The 21,884-nt window shown below is 34.5% G+C and overlaps 1 long non-coding RNA gene across 1 annotated transcript; it reads right to left on the bottom strand.

Annotated features, from left to right (window-relative positions):
• Positions 1-672: 672 nt before the first annotated feature.
• Positions 673-20,277, bottom strand: LOC115421340 (uncharacterized). Its single transcript, XR_003935666.1, has 3 exons — positions 20,209-20,277; positions 6,799-6,802; positions 673-683 (listed from the first exon to the last, which is right to left on the bottom strand). It is a non-coding gene; the product is annotated as an uncharacterized LOC115421340 (long non-coding RNA).
• Between the last annotated feature and the right edge of the window lie 1,607 nt (positions 20,278-21,884).

Raw genomic sequence — 21,884 nt, 5'->3', positions numbered from 1 at the left:
TGAATCTATTTTTCATGAAGTTGCAAAAATATCCACTCAGCTGGACAGCACACGTTTAATTTTTGACACACAGAAACATGTATTTACTGATAATTGTGTGAAAACTGTGGGGAAGGCTTGTGATTCTGGGGGTTTATCCTCAGGAGAGATCTACACAGTGTTACCAATTCATGTCAGAAAAGATATGTAGCATCTTAAAACTTTAATAAAGATATGTGTAAAAAAAAAAAAAAAAAAAAAAAACAACCAAAAGAACAACAAAATCCATGAATATACAAGAGAACAACTGTAGAATAGCTGTCCACTGTAGTGACCACTATGCATGAAAGGGTTAAGTTTAATCACATACAGGGTGGGGAAGCAAAATTTGCAATATTTTGAGGCAGGGATTGAAAGACAGTGTATGACCAATTAGTTTATTGAAAGTCATGAGAATTTATTTGCCACAAGAAAATGTACATAATAGAAAATGTTTTTATTCTATGTGTCCTCCTTCTTTCTCAATAACTGCCTTCACACGCTTCCTGAAACTTGCGCAAGTGTTCCTCAAATATTGGGGTGACAACTTCTCCCATTCTTCTTTAATAGTATCTTCCAGACTTTCTCGTAATAGTTTTGCTCATAGTCATTCTCTTCTTTCCATTATAAACAGTCTTTATGGACACTCCAACTATTTTTGAAATCTTCTTTGGTGTGACGAGTGCATTCAGCAAATCACACACTCTTTGACGTTTGCTTTTCTGATTACTCATATGGGCAAAAGTTTCTGAAAAGGTATGGATAATAGTGTTAGGTATGATTATGACATCAATATATGTTTGGTTTCAAAACAATTGACGTAGTGTCTGCTGAGAAAAAACAACTAAATGTTCAATGTAAATTTTGCTTCCCCACCCTGTATTAGTCAGTATTAGTTAGAATTCCTTTGTGTCACTAGATTTTCTTTGTTTCACTGGTCAGTCGTAAATTTCTTAGGATAAGTCAGATACTAAACTGTCAGATTTATGAAAACAGGACTTTTAAATACACATGCCCACAGACGATCGTAAACAACTACACTGTAAGCCTGGAATTTGTATTTACTAAAATGCTTTAATTACATTGCACTTAAATGATTTAAGTTTTATGATGTTACTATAAAATGTTAAGTATATTCTACTAATTTGTAGACATAGTTGAAAGTACGAAAAAGTTTAAGTTGAATGGAATTAAATCACTAAGTTTTAGTCATGACCACACCTTTTTATCTTCGCATTGCATTGTGGGTATTGGGCATGTTGTTGAAAATGTGTTATTTTTCTGTGCAGGGGTTCAGCGGGGTTGTGGTGTTAGTGTTAATTTGGATTTAATGTGTGTATGGCAGTGTTTATTGGCCTTTTTGTGTTTGTTTTTGTATTTTTGTACAGCTGCACCACGAGTCAGAGCCAGAGGAAGAACTATGGATTTCCTGTTCATCTAAGAATGTTACTGAACAATGAAAATCTTAAAGTCTTGTCAAATTCAAAGCATTTCCTGTACTGGCAAAAGACATAGAGCTGACTTCCACTCATGCCACAATATATTAAATTGAATAATTTCATAACTATTTTGGTCAGGAATAGGATTTTGAGTTTGATTATCTTAAAAAAAAGGTGTTTAATCAATGATAAATTAATCTGGCTGCAATTGAGAAAATTAGTCAGTGTAACCTAAAATGCTGAGTTGAATGGTTGGATAGTGGGGTTGATTTTACAACAGATTTAAAGTACAAATAACTTGTCTTTTAGTGTTTTCTACTTAATAGCGTTAAAGTTGAACCTACTTAAACCAATTAATTAGTCAATCATTACTCAAATCATTTAAGTGCAATCACTTGCCTCAGATTTTTTGAGTAAACTCTACTTATCCGGGTTTACAGTGTAGAGATTAAGAAGTAAACACTAAATAGGAGTTTTTACAAAGAGTTGAGGTATCACATCTGCTTGACTTTAAAGTCAGATGACACCAGTCCACGTTCTGTGACCCAACCCACCTAGCACAAGGGGGTCAGCCCATAGTTTGAAGATCAGGTTACTAGGATTATGAAAGTCATGTGCATTGGGATGTTTTGGTCCATTTCCTTGCTTGGGGTGTGGATCCTCAGCTGTGTTATATTTTGCTTGTGATCAGATCAAGTCAACAATAAATTTATAAAAATGAGACCTAAAAGAATCCGGATTTATTCTTGGAGCTTCCAACAAAAGAACACGTTAACACAGTGGTTCTCAATCTTTTTCTGTCGGGCCCCCCTTTGGAGCATGAAAAATCTCCAAACCCCCCCTCAACCCCAACAACATTGTACCTGTGGTGCAATTATTACTGTTATTGAAAGAAACATCAATATCGTAAGAATACTTTTTGCTTTTCCTTGAATAATTTGTTGTGCAAATTAAAAATAACGTAGATTTTTGATTGAACAATACAAATGATCTCAACAAGACTGCTCCCTGAGACATTATTTTTCAAAATAAAAATAGGAAATGTGTAATTATCTTACAACTATGACAGTAAGGTACTTTTTTTTTAGAACAAGAGACACGTTTTGGTAACAAAGATGAACATTTTAACAATATCAGTGGCTGCAATGAGCCCGTTTACATTCCACATCTCAGATCATCAAAGTGCAAACTGTACAAACTGTGCAAAAGCAGAAACATTGCACATTTTTCTTTTCCAGTCCAGTCCTTGTCCACTCTCCAAACCTAAACTCTGTCTACTCCAGTGACAGATCATCATGGCAGTAGATTTATTTGTTGTATGTCCCTAAAATGAGTCCAGGGTGCTCCAACGCTAAAACATTAGTTTCACCTGCTACATGTTTGAACCTGAAGAAAAAATAAACACCTAGGAATGATCCCATGCCCCCCCCCCGGCAAGCCTTCGCACCCCCTCAGGGGGGCCCGCCCCACTTTTTGAGAAACACTGCGTTAACAGAAGGGTCAAGGTGGAGGGCTATATAGCGCTGGAAACTGAGATTTTCCAGGAACACACTACGAACAGAGCGGTAGGAGAAATTTCCTATAATTCTGTTCAAATTATTGGCAAGATGGAGGTAAACACAGCCAAAAAGTGCAGGAGTGTGATGAAAGAAACACACAAATGTACGTATTTTCTTCATAAGGGTCCAAACAGAGTAATGTCCCATCAGAGAGCAAACCTAATTGATCGCCATTCCAACATTTATTTCAATATAAAGTAGCTCCTTGTTTTGGATAGTCCCTTATGGTTCAACTAAAGCAAAAATTAATTTAAAAGTAAAAATATGGGTCATTTAGCAACACTAATCTGTCAAATTGTCTCTAACACGTCCCATCAGAGAGATTTCAAATACTGTGTTTCGACCCATAAACAACTTAAGCATTTGATTGACCGTTTAATGCCGTTTTATTGTGTTATAGATCGCATTTCTGCGGTTTATAGTTGATTGCTGCAAAAAGATGACCAAAGCCCATGCAACAGAGATAGTTACAGCTATTGACGGCATGGTGAATACTTTCAAAAACAAAATTTTTGCATCGGTTTATAGCGGCATCACTAGTCGCTTTTCCATTGACCCTCAAATTGCACAAATATAACTTGCACATAAAAACTGACCTAATGTAAAAACGACAACTTCGCAAAAGTCTCATTTTTTGATTAAAAGTTTTTGCGCTGGCAAGAGGTGGTTTTCCGGGCGTAGCGCAAATGATTTATCACTCAAAATGGCAATGGGAAGACCTTTTTTTTTGCAACTAGAGTCGGGTGAATTAAAAAAACGGATGTTGACGTACGTTACAACAAGCGAAAAAGAAGAAGAAACATGTCGCGGTATTTGTGGACACACCAGAAAACCCGATCATTTTTTAATTTAGTATGAGATAGAGGGGTAATATATAATAATAATGAATATATCTGTAAATCAACATCATATTTACGTTCATCGCCATGTTTATGGAATGACTTCTGGTGTCATCTCACGATAATAAATAAACAAATCATCGCATTTGTGATTTAACCTCCTAACACCAAAGTACAAGCTTTTTTTCATTTTTTATTAAATAAGTGCCTACATTAGAAACATCATGATGCAAAAGTTTTTTCAGATGCAGTTTTTGAATTTTTATGGAATGTCCTTTGTGGTCGACAGTTTTCTTTTCTTTTCTTTTTTTTTGTATAAAGTTGTGAAACTCATGTCCACAAATGTGGACAGAAAACCCATAGCTGGGTCTTAGGAGGTTAATGGAAAAACTGACATTACGCACTTCTGTTTTTTCGACATTTAGTAAATATCGGTAAAGTTTTGCGCAGATGTCCAATGGAAAAATGACTACTGACTGATGATGATGTAACAGGTCGCAAAGGGTTGTCCCATTTCATAGGGGAATGTTTCAAACCTTACCCCTTGCAGCTCTGTTTCAAGGGGTAGTGCCAAGTACAAGGGCCAAGGGGTAGGGGTAGGGGTAAGGGGGAGGGGCTAATGGGGAGTTGGGATTGGGTGTAAATGATCAAGACAAAAATAATATTGTGTGAGATCTCATGGTTGAACTGAACTAAGGAAACAAAACAGAACAGAAAACACATGTTGATGGATTGGAACCTCTTCTTATCTCACAAACTCACTGAGTCACAGGTAAAATTAACCTCTACTGTGTCTTTTTTTCCCCTGTTGACGTATCTGGGGTTTATGGCATGAGCAAAGTACTGATTAAAATTCTCATGCTGATATGTTGACAGGGCATAAAGGACGCAACAGTGATGAATGTGGTGTTTGGATATCCTCATTTATCTTGCTTGTGTGTGCTTTGATGGAGATCTGCATCTTTTCCAGGAGTGTATATAATATGCACATTCCATATTTATCACATGTTGCCAGAACTGCTGTCACATTAAAAATGAATACACAAATCAATATGAACAAGTAATTTGTGATAATCACTGTCATACATCAAAATTATCTTTGAACAGATGATGACTGATAATGACTGTGAAACATTAAGCAAAGCAAAAACATAATTCATTTGGACTGAAGGGAGCCAAGGCTGTTTTTATATCATCTGGTTAGTAACGCCTCGGAAAAGTTTTCATAACAACTGCAATATCTATATTTGGCTGCGCATTTGTGATGGTATGTGATTAAAAATAGTCAATCAGTAATAGATGATAAACACTCTCTTCAGCTTAACTTCTGCTATTTACCTTAACTCAGGGGTGTCAAACATGCGGCCCAGGGGCCAAATGCCAAAGGTTCCAATCTGGCCCCTTGGGATGAATTTACAAAGTGCAAAAATTCCACACTTTTGAACTGAAGTAAGCAAAAAACAAACAAACAAATAAACAAACAAAAAAAAGCTTGAAATAAGGGGAAAAAAATGTGGAATTAAGCAAAAAATTAATTAATTAATTAATTAATTAAAAAAAATCTTAAATTTAGCAAAAAATCTTCAATTAAGCAAAAAAAAAATTGCTTGAATTAAGGAAAAATTTTGAATTAAGCAAAAAACTAAATCTTCACTTAAGAAAAAAAACATCTTGAATTAAGCCAAAAAAAAAAATAAAAATCTTGAATTAAACAAAAAAAAAATCTCAAATTTAGCAAAAAAATCTTGAATTAAGCAAAAAAAAAAAAAAAAGCTTGAATTAAGGAAAAAATCTTGAATTAAGCAAAAATAAATGAATAAATAAATCTTCAATAAAGTAAAAAAATCTTGAATTAAGCAAAAAAAAATTGCTTGAATTAAGGAAAAAAATGTTGAATTAAGCAAAAAACTAAATCTTCACTTAAGTTAAAAAAAAAAAAAAGAAATCTTGAATTAAACAAAAAAAATCTCAAATTTAGCAAAAAAATCTTGAATTAAGCCAAAAAAAAAAAAAAAAGCTTTAATTAAGGAAAAAATCTTGAATTAAGCAAAAAAAAAAAAAAAAAAAAAAAAAAAAACTTCAATGAAGTACAAAAATCTTGAATTAAGCAAAAAAAAAAAAAAAAAAAAAAAAAAAATTAAATTTAGCAAAAAATCTTGAATTAACAACTTCCAATTTTGTCTTTGTTTTAGTGCAAAAAATAACATTAAATTATGAAAATATTTACATTTCCAAACTATCCTGTAACAATAAAATGTGAATAACCTGAATAAATATGAACAACCTGAAATGTCTGTATTAAATTCAGCCCAGTTTGAACACTTTTCTTCCTGTTCCTCAGTGTTGAGTGTCTTTGTAGATCTGATCCATAATGCACATGGACTAATGAGAAGTGGAGGCTGAATATTGTTAAAATTGCACTTATTTTTCTTAAGAAATTTCCGTTTTTTTTTTCAGGTTATTCACATTTTTTTTGTTTGGATACTTTATAAAAGTAAGTATTTTCATAATTTAATAGGTTTTTTTTTTTTGCACTAAAACAGACAAAATGTGGACTGCAGATCAAATTTGGCTTCTTGTGGCCCCTGAACTAAAATGAGTTTAACACCCCTGCCTTAACCCTTTATAAACCACTCATTGAAAAACTCCGAAATTCAAAATTTCCACCTTAGTGTTATTGGACATTGTCATCTCCCTCCTCTTGCCATAAGACATCTGAGCAGCACTTGCTAAAAATTAAACACATGCAATAAAACAACTGTTATAAGGTCATAAACTGACAAAAATCACTCATATTCACTATTTACAGCTTCAAAATGTCTATAAAATCTCTCTGAATCACTGCATAATGTTATAATAAAAAACACACATGGTTCAGGACGTCACTGAGGCACAGGATTGACCCCATATTTAATGCTTGAGGAAATTACCAAAAACAGTCACTTGCCTGATGAAGGTTTAAAGGGGTTATATTTTGCTAAATCCATTTTTATTAGTATATTTGAACCCTAATAGTTCATAAAGTTTGAATTTGAACCCTCCAGGTGCTGCAAAGCTATCTTTATATTCATTCCGGCAAAAATCTAGTGGATTTCTACAACATGTTTTAATTCCTTCTTAATTTGTTACGTTTTATAACTAGTTACGTCACAACATTTGCTCATATAAGGTCAAGACTTTCGATGAACATTTCTCAAGTACGACATAATTGTTTATCAGTAGTAGCGGTTGTAGTAAAAACTGAAAATATGTCCAGACTTTGAGCCGATTACCTAAAATGTTCAGTTGTTGTTTGAACGGGACAGAGCAGCACAGCCAACAACCTGGAGGGGGCGGGGCCTAAAGTGGCTCATTTGCATTTAAAGGGCCAGCGCTCAAAACTACCTTTCTGATGTCATTACTCAGAAATAGGTAATAATAATAGATAACAATAATAATAATAATAGATAATAATCGAGGTAATAATCCCAAATACAACAATAGTGACAGCCTTTACTTTCTTTTTTGCCAAATGTCCATGTCTTATGAACTTTTTTTTTTTTTTTTTGTGGTCTGTTTGTTTGTTTGTTTTTGTTACCCCTGTCACAATATTTGTCTAGCACGAAATAAATACAAGTTAAAAAAAAAAAAAAAAAAGAAAAAATTGATCATGATTGGAGGCCATATACCCAGATAGCAAAATCATTATGGCTTAAATCTGGCCCAAAACTGGCATGCCATTTTGGCAAAGTTTTGGGCAGATGTATGGGCCCAAAATAGACAAACCAAAATCAAACCAGAAGGAAGCAAAATTCACCCAAAACTAATTGCGGACTTCCAAAATATAGCCAGAATTGTCTCAGAAAAGCCCCAAATCCCTATAATCCAGCCAAAAAGTAGCCAAAACTGACCCAAAGAGGGGCCAAAATTCACCCCAAATTTGTGTTGATCATGCTTTTAAAATGAAGTGGGGTTTTCTTCGAGGTAGAAATTCCCACTCTTTGCACAGTGTTTTGGCTTTACAGAAATACGCCAAAACACAATCAAAACACATCCATATATGGAATAAGATGTTGCTGCTCTTTAGTCAATCTTCTGGTTTGCCATAAACATGCCATACCATCCCTATACTTGATCCCAGTCTTTTGGTTAACCACACATATGCCAGAACTCAGCCATATATTGCTGGTGCCTCCATATCTATTATGGTTAACCTTAATCATACCACAGTTAAGCCTAAAGGTTTTCAGAATGCCAAAAGAAAGCCAAAAATGCCAAATTTATACCATAATATTGCCCAAATATTTTCTATCTGAATACCCCCTTGATGCTGATTGGTCCACGGTGTTTCCTCAGATAGCTGCTATTCATCCTTGGAAACTGTGGAGGAAAGTTTTTAGCTGTTCAGATTTTCCATTTCCATTTAAGTTTCATGTTTCGCACCCACAAACACTGCAGGAACATAGACACACTCATAATCAACTGAGGACATTCTAAAAGTACGTGAAAAGATGGGTTATAAAATGTTCCTCCAAATTTCATTTCCACTTTGATTTTTTCCACCCAGTTTGATGTAACTGTTGAGTATGGTGAAGGATTTCATCAAAAATATTTCTGAAATCAAAAGCAGGTACTAAGGGCTCTTCAGCCTAAACAGAACGGGCGATTACTGTCGGCTTTTACAGCGCAAAACTGTCACAACCCACAAGAACAAGAGCAAAAAAGTGTCTGTTTGAACCAAACTCATGGGTTCTGCTGGTTAGGTTTATTCTTCATTAGGCGTGATGTTCTTATCTATGAGTAGCATTGACACCATTAGCGTATATTAGTTAGATCAGGGGTCTCAAACATGCGGCCCATGGGATGAATTTGCAAAGTTCAAACATTCAGTCAAGGCTGTCGAACTCATTTTACTTCAGGTTCCACATACAAACCAATAGGATCTGAAGTAAAATAACAGCATAATAACCTACAAAGTTAATGACTCCATATTTTCTTCTCGTGTTGATGTGAGAAAAAATTACATTATGTCAACAATGATGACAACTTCGAATTTTTGTCTTTGTTTTAGTGCAAAAAATAACATTAAATTATGAAAATATTTACATTTACAAACTATCCTGTAACAACAAAGTGTGAATAACCTGAACCAATATGAACAACCTGAAATGTCTAAAAACAAATTAAGCACAATTTTAGCAATTTTCTGCCCGTTCCTCAGTGTTTAGTGTCTTTGCAGATCCGATCCATGATACACATGTATAAATCGTAAGTTGAGGCATAATATTGTTAAAATTGCACTTATTTTTCTTAAGAAATTTCAGTTTTTTTTTAATAAGAGCAAGTATTTTCATAATTTACCAATGGATTTTTTTTTTTTTTTGCTCTAAACCAAAGTCATTGTTTCTAGCTTATTATGTTATTATTTTACTAGTCTGGCCCACTTGAGATCAAATCGGGCTGAATGTGGCCCCTGAAAGAAAATAAGTTTGAGACCCCTGAGTTAGATAGTTAGTTAGTTTTATTTCGAGCACACAGAATCATCAGATAACAAAGAACCATACAACATCATCAAACAAGATTTTTCTGCGCTCAAAAAGAAGTGGGAAGAAGTATAACTTATAGACTTCCACTCCTTTTTAAAAACAAATAATTAATTCTGCTTCCTTTTCTTTGTTAACACACTTTTTTTCTGTATATTTTCACAATAACACAAAACATCCATACAAACTATTCACATACACTTTTTTAGTCACCACACACACAATCGGATTTGCATAGTCAGCCATTTTTAATATAAACTATAATGTTTATATGCATTTTAAATATTTACTATAAATACAATGACCAATAAATGTACAGGGTGGGGAAGCAAAATGTACAATATTTTGAGGCAGGGATTGAAAGACAGTGTATGACCAATTAGTTTATTGAAAGTCATGAGAATTTATTTGCCACAAGAAAATGTACATAATAGAAAATGTTTTTATTCTATGTGTCCTCCTTCTTTCTCAATAACTGCCTTCACACGCTTCCTGAAACTTGCGCAAGTGTTCCTCAAATATTGGGGTGACAACTTCTCCCATTCTTCTTTAATAGTATCTTCCAGACTTTCTCGTAATAGTTTTGCTCATAGTCATTCTCTTCTTTCCATTATAAACAGTCTTTATGGACACTCCAACTATTTTTGAAATCTCCTTTGGTGTGACGAGTGCATTCAGCAAATCACACACTCTTTGACGTTTGCTTTTCTGATTACTCATATGGGCAAAAGTTTCTGAAAAGGTATGGATAATAGTGTTAGGTATGATTATGACATCAATATATGTTTGGTTTCAAAACAATTGACGTAGTGCCTGCTGAGAAAAAAACAACTAAATGTTCATTGTAAATTTTGCTTCCCCGCCCTGTAGAGACTGTGAATATGCAGTCAAAATCGTTGGTGTACAATCCTAAAATGCTCCTCTGATTTCATATTTTCAAACACCATACCTGAATTTGTCAAGATCAGGTGCTTAGAAATGTGTCCCTTGTGAAAAATTGCAATCACTCAGAAGCAGCTTTTTGAATTTTTTTTTTTTTTTAAATTAACAAACACAAGTGGCGGAACAGGACAGAAAGCATGGTCAACAACCTGGAGGGGGTGTGGTGTGACGTGGGTCATTTGCATTTAAAGGGCCGGCGCTCAAAACGACCTTTCTGGTGTCATTCCTCAGAAATAGGGTTGTGGAGTTGAATTAATGAAGAATTCAGACCCAAGTATAGCATTTACAGTTTATGTAGACCACAGGGGAATGTTTTAAAATGCATAATTCCATTTTAACCCTTTCATGCATAAGTCACTCCAGTGGACAGTTCTTCTCCAGCTGTTCTCTTGTATATACATGGGTTTAGTTGTTTTAGTTCCATATCAGCCAACATAGTGGACACTTACGCATCATCTCATATCCTGACATTCATACCATTACTGTAACTTTGCTGTTCTTGATAAACCTGATCTGCACTAACATGTTTGAGTGTAAATCAATTGTTATTTGTTAGACAAGAAGAGCTTTTTTTTTGCACATTATCTCGATGAAGTGAGGAATTAATAGCATTAGAATATGTTAAAATGTGAGATGACATCAGATTAGCAGCATTAAACATGTTTTTTATTTCATTGTTTTCATATCCCTCTCTGATATTGGGTTTTAAACATGTTTCTTTACTTCAAAAATTAAATGCATGGATATTTTTGCAACTCCATGGAAAAAAAAAAAAAAAAAAACTGAATCGCATTGTTTTTTTCATGCCTAAGGAGGAATTAAAACACTGAAGAAAAAAATCTTGACTAAAGTTCTCACAATTAATACATGAAAGGGTTGAAAAGCTAAATATCACTTCTTTAATACACCATTGTATGTACCACATAATTTTATTTCATCAGTTGTTTCACATGATAGCAGTAGCTTCTAACTCAACACACTACAGAATATAGTGCTGACCTGATATGTGCAAAGAGGGCTACATTAAAATTCCATCTTTCAAAGGTTATTTACCACTGGAATTACAAATATTAAAAAAAATATATGCAAGCTGCAAAAGTACATTTTCAATAAATAGAATTCCACAACATACCAAGCTTAGAAATGTATCCCAGGTGAAAAATTACTATCACTCAGAAGCAGCTTTTTTAAACTTTATTTTATTTTTTTATTATTAACAAACAGAAGTGGCTGAATGGGACAGAACAGCACGGTCAACAACCTGGAGGGGGTGTGGTGTGAAGTGGCTCATTTGCATTTAAAGGGCCAGAACTCAAAATGATGTGTCATTATTCAGAAATAGGGTTGAAGATGGACCTGTGGAGTTGAATTAATGAAGAATTCAGACCCAAGAATAGCATTTACAGTTTATTTAGATTACAGGGAAATGATTTAAAATGCATAATTCCATTTAAAAAAGCAAAATATCACTCCTTTAACCCTCCAGTATCCCGTCCAGCAAGGCCCTTACTAAGCACCAAGTGTGCCTTTTTGGCACACTTGTGGAATAATGTCATATATACATTTCATACAGTTTGTTTTTAATTCTTATACACTTTTTTCTATTTCATCAACTTGAGCCATAAATAAAAATACCAAATACTCAATAATTGTCACATGTTTTAACCCTTTAAATGCTGTGTTTGTAATGTAAACAAACCATTTTTTTGGATGCAAAAAACACAAAAAAATATATTTTTTTCCAATATACTACATAAAAAGTGGATCACATATTATTTGATTTTTGCATCCTGGCATATGTCAATGATTAACTCCAACATCAGTTAATTTGGATTATAATTTTTGGCACTAGGTCAAATGTTCAAAAATACTAGCATCACCAATACCAAGTGTGCGTAAAATGCACACCTGTAAATAAAACTATTAAATATTTTCTGCTCTAATTTGATTTTATTTTTGTAAATCAAGCTCAGCCCTAATCATACATATCAAATGGAAGAAATAGTGCGTTTTAGGCACATTTGGGACACAGCTGCTAGTCTGGTAATTTTCTTTTGTTTACAATGTGCACATTTTAGTTGGTGGCCAGAATTTTAAAGATCATGTAAAAATGAACAACTTTTGAATTCTAACCTTATTTAAATTGCCAAAAATAATATGATGTTTTTTAACAGGAAGTGCAAAATGTGCGTAAAAGGTGCACCCGGATACTGTATGTACCATATAATTTTATTTCATCAGTTGTTTCATATGATAGCAGTAGCTTCTAACTCAACACACTACAGAATATAGTGCTGACCTGATATGTGCAAAGAGGGCTACATTAAAATTCCAGCCACATTTGGAGAACAGAGATGACTACAGCACCAGGGCATAGGAGAGAAACAAGCCTTTTTTTTTTTTTTTTGGTCAGTGTTTGAGCAGAGTTTTCACCCTCCTGCACACAAACAAGGGGCCTGAGAGAGGTAGGTGGACTGACGCAGGAGCCCAGGGTCACATATAGTGGCTTAGTGAAAGAAAAACAACAAAGCATCTTCCCTCAGAACAACCCTAACAGTGATTTAACCTTTGACATATTCTCAATCAGACTCCACACGGGACAATTAATTGATCAGGGTGTGAGAACAACACTGAAAGCTTTTCTTCGGCCACCACCAGGAGTCGGACTTTCAGAGACAATCCCTGTCTGACTCTTTTGGAATGTGGTTTTTAAAAATATCGATTTTTTTTTTTTTTTGCTATGAGTCACTTCTTTTTCTTGCCTCCGCCCCCACATGGACAAAGTCAGTGGGAGAAAGCAGCAGCTGCCCGAGAGATAGAAATATACAAATGGCCTCTTGGTCTAAGGGAAAAAAAAAAAAAAAAAAAAAAGTTATAAAAATACAATGCAAACTGGATTCAACTGTGTTTGAAGTGGTGCAGCACAAAGTGTATCTAAATGCTGAAATGAATGTAGTTGCAGGGCACCACTGCACATTACAGTCAATGCTGCAGGCGAACTACAATACAATCTAAGAGGTAGAATAAATACCCTAAATTCACCACGCTTGAAAACTTCATTTTTTTTCTTTTTTTTCAAAGATAAAAAGGACAACAGTCAAACAGTTCGCACAATGTAATATTAATACCAATTAATCCCTGAAACCCAGATCCCTGCAGTGAAGTAGCAGCTCACTGTGATCACCTATCATGCAGTCAGTTGGCTGAATCGAAGTGGGAAGAAGTGGGTGTCCAGGGGGGATGTTTAAAGGATCGCATCGCAACTCAGTGGGAAATTATCACAAAAGCAGAAAAAGTGTGATTTCTTATTTACATCTATTAAGACTCTTTAATTAAATTTAAATTAAAGTCTCTTTTAATTTTCTTGTACATATGTATGATGACAATAAAGGCATTCTATTCTATTCTATTCTATTCTATTCTAAAACTTCGGTTCTATCTGCACTCTTCTCTTTTACTTTATTTTCACTGATTTTTTTTATTTATGTTTTATTGATTATGTTTTAATTGTAATTGTGTGTTTTTAATTTGTCTCTCTTCCATTTTTGTAAAACACTGTGAATTGCCCTGTGTATAAATTGTGCTATACAAATAAATTTGCCTTGCCTTGATTGCCCTGCATTCCAAGTTTAACCCATAACGACCCAAACATCCAAAACCATCTACTGATCTAAACTGTTTAATACCTGTTGATCCACTAATCCTATCAATACATGTCAATAATAACTCCACATACAGACACACAAAAACATTTACGAGTTTTCGAACTTCTGGTAATGTAAAGTCTCAACTTTAATCTGAAGTTTTAGGAACATTGAAATGATCAATGAATTAAATACAGGAAAATACACAATTTCCACTTAAAAAAAAAAAAAAAAAAATCCAGAGGAATATATTATAATAAATAGTGATAAATTGCTAAAGGTTAAATAGAGAGAAAAATTAATTTGGGAACTGACATAAAAGTTTGGATCTTCATGGGTTAAAATATGCAGTTATTCAGTCAGAGAAAATGACTGAAGTTTTGGTTGATGGAAGGCTTGTGAAGTTATTTTCAATACACAAAATAACCTTATTCCAGACACAACTGTGGAACGGAGAAAATCAATCAGTGATACGGATAAGCAGCTCAGTGGCATTATTATCCTGCTGACTCTGCACTGCACTGTGTGGGTTCACGCTGCCACCGCCAGGAGCTGACGTCTAATAAAGTCTTCTCCACTTCAGGTTACGACACTTTATTGGAAAGAGCAACCATTTGGATGATAATGACATTTATTTGATGCCTCATTACATAGAAAATGTATGTTATCTTTTCTTCTCTTTTACTTGAATTACATTTTCTGTTGGAACTTTTCTCTTTTGTAACCCTTTTTTTTTGGCTTATGGCCTGTATCACAAAATATATGGTATAGTTGTATCTAGAATAGAGCAATGTTTGTGGGCCCCATGAAAGGTTAACGTTGTGGGTCCTGCATAAAATAAAAGTATAGTTATTGGGGGGGGGGGGGGGGGGGGGGGGGGGGGGGGGGGGGGGGGGTGGGGGGGGGGATTAGTGGGGAAAAAATGAACAAAAAAATGAGTGGGGAAAAAAAGTACCAGGAAAAAAAATTTAGTAGGGAAAAGAAATACCGGGAAAAAAATTTAGTGGGGAAAAGAAATACCAGGAAAAAAAATTAGTGGGTAAAAAAGATACCAGGAAAAAAAAAATTTAGTAGGGAAAAGAAATACCGGGAAAAAAATTTAGTGGGGAAAAGAAATACCAGGAAAACAATTGGTGGGGAAAAGAAATACCAGGAAAAAAAATTACTGGATAAAAAAGATACCAGGAAAAAAAAAAATTAGTAGGGAAAAGAAATACCGGGAAAAAATTTTAGTGGGGAAAAGAAAAACCAGGAAAACAATTTAGTGGGGAAAATAAATATCAGGAAAAAAAAAAATAGTAGGGAAAAAAATACCAGGAAAAAAGTTAGTGGGGAAAAGAAATACCGGGAAAAAATTTTAGTGGGGAAAAGAAATACCAGGAAAACAATTTATGGGGGAAAAATACCAGGAGAAAAATTTAGTGGGGAAAAAAATACCAGGAAAAAAAAGTTGTGGGGAAAAAATACCAGGAAAAAAAATTAGTGGGAAAAAAAAGGAAAAACAGTTAGTGGGAAAAATTAAAAATCTGGGAAAAAAAGGCTTTGTCGGTTTTAAACAATCATAAATACCTCAAATGTCACTAACTGATGCTTACATTTTCATTTGGAACTTTTATAACCTCTTTTGTAATTTTTTTTTGTTTTTTTTTTGCCCTGTATCACAAAATATATAGTGTAGTTGTATCTAGAATAAAGCTATGATTACTAGCAATTGAAAGGTTAACATTCTGGGTCCTTCCTAAAAATAAATAAATAAATAAATAAATAAATAAATAAATAAATAAATAAATAAATATATATATATATATATATATATATATATATATCTGTACATTTGTTGGTGGGGGGGCAGGAAAAAAACTGTGGGAAACAAAATTGAAAAAAATCTAGTGGGGAAAAAAATACCAGGAACAAAAATTAGTAGGGAAAATGGTTAGCTGACCCTAAACTTAGCAGATGGCTCTACAAGACCAAGTATGGTAAGCATGTTTTGTACTATATGAAAATATTAACAATACTATGCATGCTAATTTCATGTTGGTTTAGCAAAAGGTGCTATTAAATTCATTAGATATGCTTTGTGCTTTGTTTTTTAGCTGGGGCTTTTTTTGGTGTCGTTCTTAGGTATGTTTTGCCGGGTATTTCAGAGAGTGCCTTTTTCTTAGACTCTATAGTTGGTCTGTAAGTATTGTTAATAAATGTCTTACAATAACAAATAATAGTCATAATTTCATATTTCCTGTAAATTTTATAAATAATTTTTTCTTACAAAAACATGGTGGGACGCCAGTGGGCTTCCCTAGCGGCCCTATCAGCAAGCTCAGCAAGATTTCTGAGGGAAACCCTGCAACTGTGTGTTGTATTTCCTGCTGCCCCTTTGCCAGGACTCCCTTAAAAAAAGCTTTTTAATCTCAATGGGATCAGTTTTTCCTAGTTAAATAAAGGTTAAATAAAAATAAAAAGAATGCAAACTCAACTCTCATCTGCGCACTGAAGGACAATAAAGATGCTGCAGTGACAAACTGTGACAAAAAAAGCAAGGTATTAATTATCTTTGTAGCAGTATAGCAGGTAGCATTACATTTTAGCTACGAACACTCCTACAAACAAAATCAGATCAGAAATAATTTTCCACAGGGATGGAAGTTCTGGGAGTCAGGGAATCTGTAATTCAGAAACCATCAAATCAGTGATTAACCCTATAACACCAATCGTATCATATTTGATACATGAGTTTTGAAGCCCTCTACATGATCAGTGTGATTTTTTTTCTTAAAAAACCTGATGTATACAATTAGATACATGCAATACACAGATAATCCAGCAGGGGGGAGGAATTTGTTCACCAGAGGCCTTTCCAGTGACACTACAAGATTAAATTAATAAGGAAGGAGGCAGAATTTTGACAATTTTTTTTTTTGTTTGTGTTATTTTATATTTTTATTTGTTCAAAAATAATACTATTTGAGCATTGAGACCCAATGTATCAAATATGATACAAAATTGAAACTCATACATGGAAATTGATATTTGAAAAAAATGTTTTGGTTGTTCAGAAGGACCAATAAAGACTGCATTTTCAAAGAACTGGAATTTTCTGTCAATGATTTAATGGTTCAGGCTTTACAGGGTTAAAAATGTCAAGTTTTGAGTCAGTCAGTACAATTATGGTTGTATAAAATAACTTTCATAGGTTTCTTACACCATTTTTTATTTCATTCATTTATTTGTTTTGAGCAGAAGATTAAATTTAACTTTTTTTTTTGTGTGTGTACAAGGAACTAATATATGAACAAATACATTAATAAATAAAGATGATCAAAACAAAATAGCAATTGCCATGTACATTAATAATAACAAATAAATTCAATATGTACTGCTCAAAAAGGAGTGGGAAGAAGAACACTTATTAAATCCCACCCCCATCTCACATTTTATAATATTAAAGTCCAGATATACTCCTTTGTACACATTCAGACTCTGTCTTTTCCATTGAAGAGCTACCGTCCAAACCCTGCCATGGTTTGGCACCACATCCTGGGTGTACCCCACCTTCGCCCCCTGGCAGCTGGGATAGGCTCCAAAACCCCTGCACTCTCAAGGATTAGGAGGTTCAGAAAATAAATGAATGAGCTTCTGTCCTAATTAACTAAAGAGGTGCAGTGCAAAGCTAGACCTGGAAAGGTGTGAGTACAATTATTATTGCACTTGACCTACATTTGATGTATTTGCAGGAATACTTTCAGAGTTTTTGAAATGATCCAGGCAACATGATTTATGAAGGTTTACAGCTATCAGTTCACAGCTAATTGCTCTAGTACCTGACGGAGAAAAAAAAAAAAAGAAAAAACTGCCTTGAATGATTTTGCGTCTGACATCTGGCTGATAGCTGATTCCTGGAGGAGACGTGGCAGAGAACAGAGATCACACAGAAGAAGAGAGAGAATCTGCTCTATGAATGTGGATTGATTTGGAATAGCAGAAGAACGCATTATGCAAACTTATAGATTTACACACCACATTATGATTCGTTTGCCGGAGGAAATCAAAGGTGACCCAGAACCTCAAACTGGAAGGAGCCACGCACAATATACCTGCTGCAACTACACTTCTGACTTTTCATTCTTTAGTTTCTGGATCTTTCAGACTGACTGTGGCATTCCTCCATCTGTGTTTTCATCTGCACCAATCCTGGAAGTGATTGATTTTCCTGGTTTTTCCCCACAAAATTTTTTTCCAGTTTTTTTTCCCCATTAATTTTCTTCCTGCCCCCCCTCCCCCCCATGTTTTTTTCCTGGGTTGTTTTCCCACAAAATTTTCTTCCTGGTATTTTTTTACCCACCAAATTTTTTTCCTGATATTTTTTTAACCACTATTTTTTTTTTCTGGAATCCCCCCCCCACCACACACACACACACTTTTTGTTTTTCTGGGTTGTTTTCCCACATAATTTTTTTCCTGGTATTTTTTTTTACCCGCTAAATTTTTTCCTGGGCTTTTTTTTTCCCATAATTTTTTTTTCTGGTATGTTTTTCCCCACTAATTTTTTTTCCTGGTATCCCCCCCCCCCCAAAAAAAAAAAAACAAAAAACAAAAACAAACAACAAAAACAAACAAACAAACATAAACCTGAGTTTGTCCACAATTTTTTTTTCCTGTCCCCCCCCCCCACACACATTTTTTTTTCCCAATTATTTTTTTTTCCCACAATATTTTTTCCTGTTATCTTTTTTTTTTTTTTTTCCAATAAATGTTTTTCCTGCCCCCCCCCCCCCCCACACACACACACACACACACACATTTTCTTTGTATTTTTTCCCCTCTAAATTTTGTTCTTGTTAGTTTTTTTCCCACTCTATGTTTTTCCTTTTTTTCTTCCCCTCACTAAAATTTTTTTCCTGGAGTTTTTTTTTTTTTTTTTTTCCACAAATTTTTTTTTCTGTTTTTTTTTTCCCCCCACAAATGTTTTTTCCTGGTATATATTTTTTCCACACTAAATTTTTGTCCTGGGTTTTTTTCCCCACTAATTTTTTTTCTTGTATTTTTTCCCCACAAAATATTTTCCTGGTATTTTTTTCCCTACTACCTGTTTGTCCTGGGTTTTTAGTCCCCATTAAAATTTTAGCTGGGTTTTTTTCCCCACTATATTTTTTCCTGGTATTTTTTTTCCCACTAAATGTTTTTCCTGCCCCCCCCCCCCCACACACACACATTTTTTTCTTTGTATTTTTTCCCCTCTAAATTTTGTTCTTGTTAGTTTTTTTTCCCACTCAATGTTTTTCCTTTTTTTCTTCCCCTCACTAAAATTTTTTTCCTGGAGTTTTTTTTTTCCACAAATTTTTTTTTCTGTTCCCCCCCCCCCCACAAATGTTTTTTCCTGGTATATATTTTTTCCACACTAAATTTTTGTCCTGGGTTTTTTTCCCCACTAATTTTTTTTCTGGTATTTTTTCACCACTATATTTTTTCCTGGTATATTTTTTTCCCACTAAATGTTTTTCCTGCCCCCCCCCCACACACACACACATTTTTTTCCTGGTATTTTTTCCCCTTTAAATTTTGTTCTTGTTAGTTTTTTTTCCTGCTAAATGTTTTTCCTTGTTTTTTTTCCCCTCACTAATTTTTTTCCCCTTTTTTTTCCCCATTAAATTTTCCTCTAAGTTTCAGTTTCATGCCAGTTAAGGCACTCATGGAACACCCCCCCACATACAACCTCCCCCACCCACACACAAATTAACATTTACTTTTATGAAGGGCCCACAACATTAACCTTTCCTGGGGCTCACATTTGCTAGCAGCACCCCAGACATAATATATGATGCATTTATTTTAAAGAACAGCAGCTTATTCCTAAAAAAGCGTGAAAGAGAGTATGGTGATTCTTGGCTACCAGATTAGTTCAGAATGTTCTTTATTCTCTTTGAAGAGGTCAAGCTTCAGTTTTTTTCTCTCACTTTCTATGTTTAAGGTGACTTGGGCTGGCCTTTACCTCACCAGAAACCAAAGTCCCAGCATAACTAGGCCCACGTCAGTTCATGGAACATCATTTAAGCCATAAAGACCCAGCGCTACTTTTGTGGCTGCTCCCGAATTCATTTTCCACTCTATTTAACCTTTCTTAAGTGATTTATCACCATTTATTAGAATATTATCCTCTGTATTTTGCATTTTTCAGTGCAAATCATACATTTTCCAATATTTAATTAACTGACTGGTGACATGTCCAGGATGTACCCCGCCTTCACCCATAGGTAGCTGGGATAGGCTCCAGCACCCCCGCAAGCCTCTTGAGGATAAAGCTGTTCTGAAGATGAAATAAAAGAATGAATGATCATGCAGATTTTCATGAAAACTCAGTGTAAATTCAAACATCATTATATGAAAACAGAGAAAAATGAAGAAAAATGTGACTTTTTCAGTAAAAATATCATTAACTGAACATAAAACAAGTGTCTCCAACTAATGTTATTTGTCAAACTCCATGGGTTTTACTGGTGAGTCAATGCTGTAGAAGATGATGTTGTTTCCACGGTAACTACGGAGCCTCTGAAAGTCCAAATGGGTCATATCTGATGACCATAAAAAGACAACAAACTGCATTTTATCTCTTTTTTTTTTTTTTTTTTTTACATGTATTGATAGGCTTAGTGGATCAACAGTTATTAAATATTTTAGATCAGTAAATGCTTTTAGTCAGTGGTGGATGTTTGGGCGTCTGAGGGTTAATGTATGTCGTAAGATGCTCCTTTTATGTACTGGACCAAACTGTTGAAGCACTTCTGTGGATTCCAAAATACACCTTCAAAATAGCAGTGGCATGTTGTACGCTGTGTATTACTGCTCTGCTCAATGGGACACTGGCTGAAGTGATGAAAGAGTTGAGTTATGGAGATGAAAACCTTGGGTTGAACCCCAGCACATGTGAGCGGAAAATGTTACACATACACAGAGTATTGTAAAATGTTTTTATGAGTGATGTTCCTTTAGTTGTACATTTCTGAACAGGTTGGTTCTGATTTTCTGTCTTTTTTGTGATCTATACTTTGTTTAATAAAGTCTTTATTTCATGAATGTCAATAAGGCTTCACGTCATGCTTCAAACACTTCAGAGTCTTCATGAATTTACAATGTGCAAATTTTAGTTGGTGGCCAGAATTTTAAAGATCATGCAAAAATGAACAACTTTTGAATTCTAACCTTATTTAAATTGTGAAAAATAATATGACGTTTTTTAACACGAAGTGCAAAGTGTGCCTAAAAGGCGCACCCGGATACCAGAGGGTTAATGTGAAAAATTTTATGAAATCAAGTCTGCGATGGAAAAAAACAAAACAAAAACAAAAACCTAAAAAAAACCCCAAAAATATAAGAAAGAAACTCACTATTTTAAAAATTTCTGCTACAATTCCTTCACCATCCATGTGCTCTTTTGGTATGTCTGGTTGTACTGGTCATGCTTGCTCTCTGGGGTTTGTATCGGGGCCATCCTGGGTCACCTGCTCCAGGATGTGCACCAGGGATTTGTTGGTGCTCTGCTGAGCCTGGACCAGAGCCCCGACTGGCATGGTCAGTCCTGACACCGCTCAGACCAGCTGGCAAGGGTTTGTAATGAGAGCCAGCATGTCTCCCCTTGTGTCCAGAAACCCCACAGAAGAACCTGTGTTGGCCCTGGTCTGTGTGGTCTACTCTTACCAAGGTTCTAATAGTTTAGGATTTTTCATTATAGTTTATTTTTATTTAGTTTGACTTTTTTTTCCTCAAATTCAGTTAGTTTTAATTCATTTTTAGAGCAGGTTTGCTAGTTTTTATTAGTTTTTGTTATTTTCTAAATGCTTAGTTTTAGTTTAGTTTTAGTTTCGTTTAGGGCTAGGCAAGTTAACGCGTTATTACCGCGTAAACACATTCATTAAATAACGCCGAC

Source organism: Sphaeramia orbicularis, chromosome 6 (assembly GCF_902148855.1).
Source record: "Sphaeramia orbicularis chromosome 6, fSphaOr1.1, whole genome shotgun sequence".
NCBI lineage: Eukaryota > Metazoa > Chordata > Actinopteri > Kurtiformes > Apogonidae > Sphaeramia > Sphaeramia orbicularis.
Note: the sequence above shows the minus strand (reverse complement) of the source record. Positions and strands in the feature narration are given on the sequence as shown.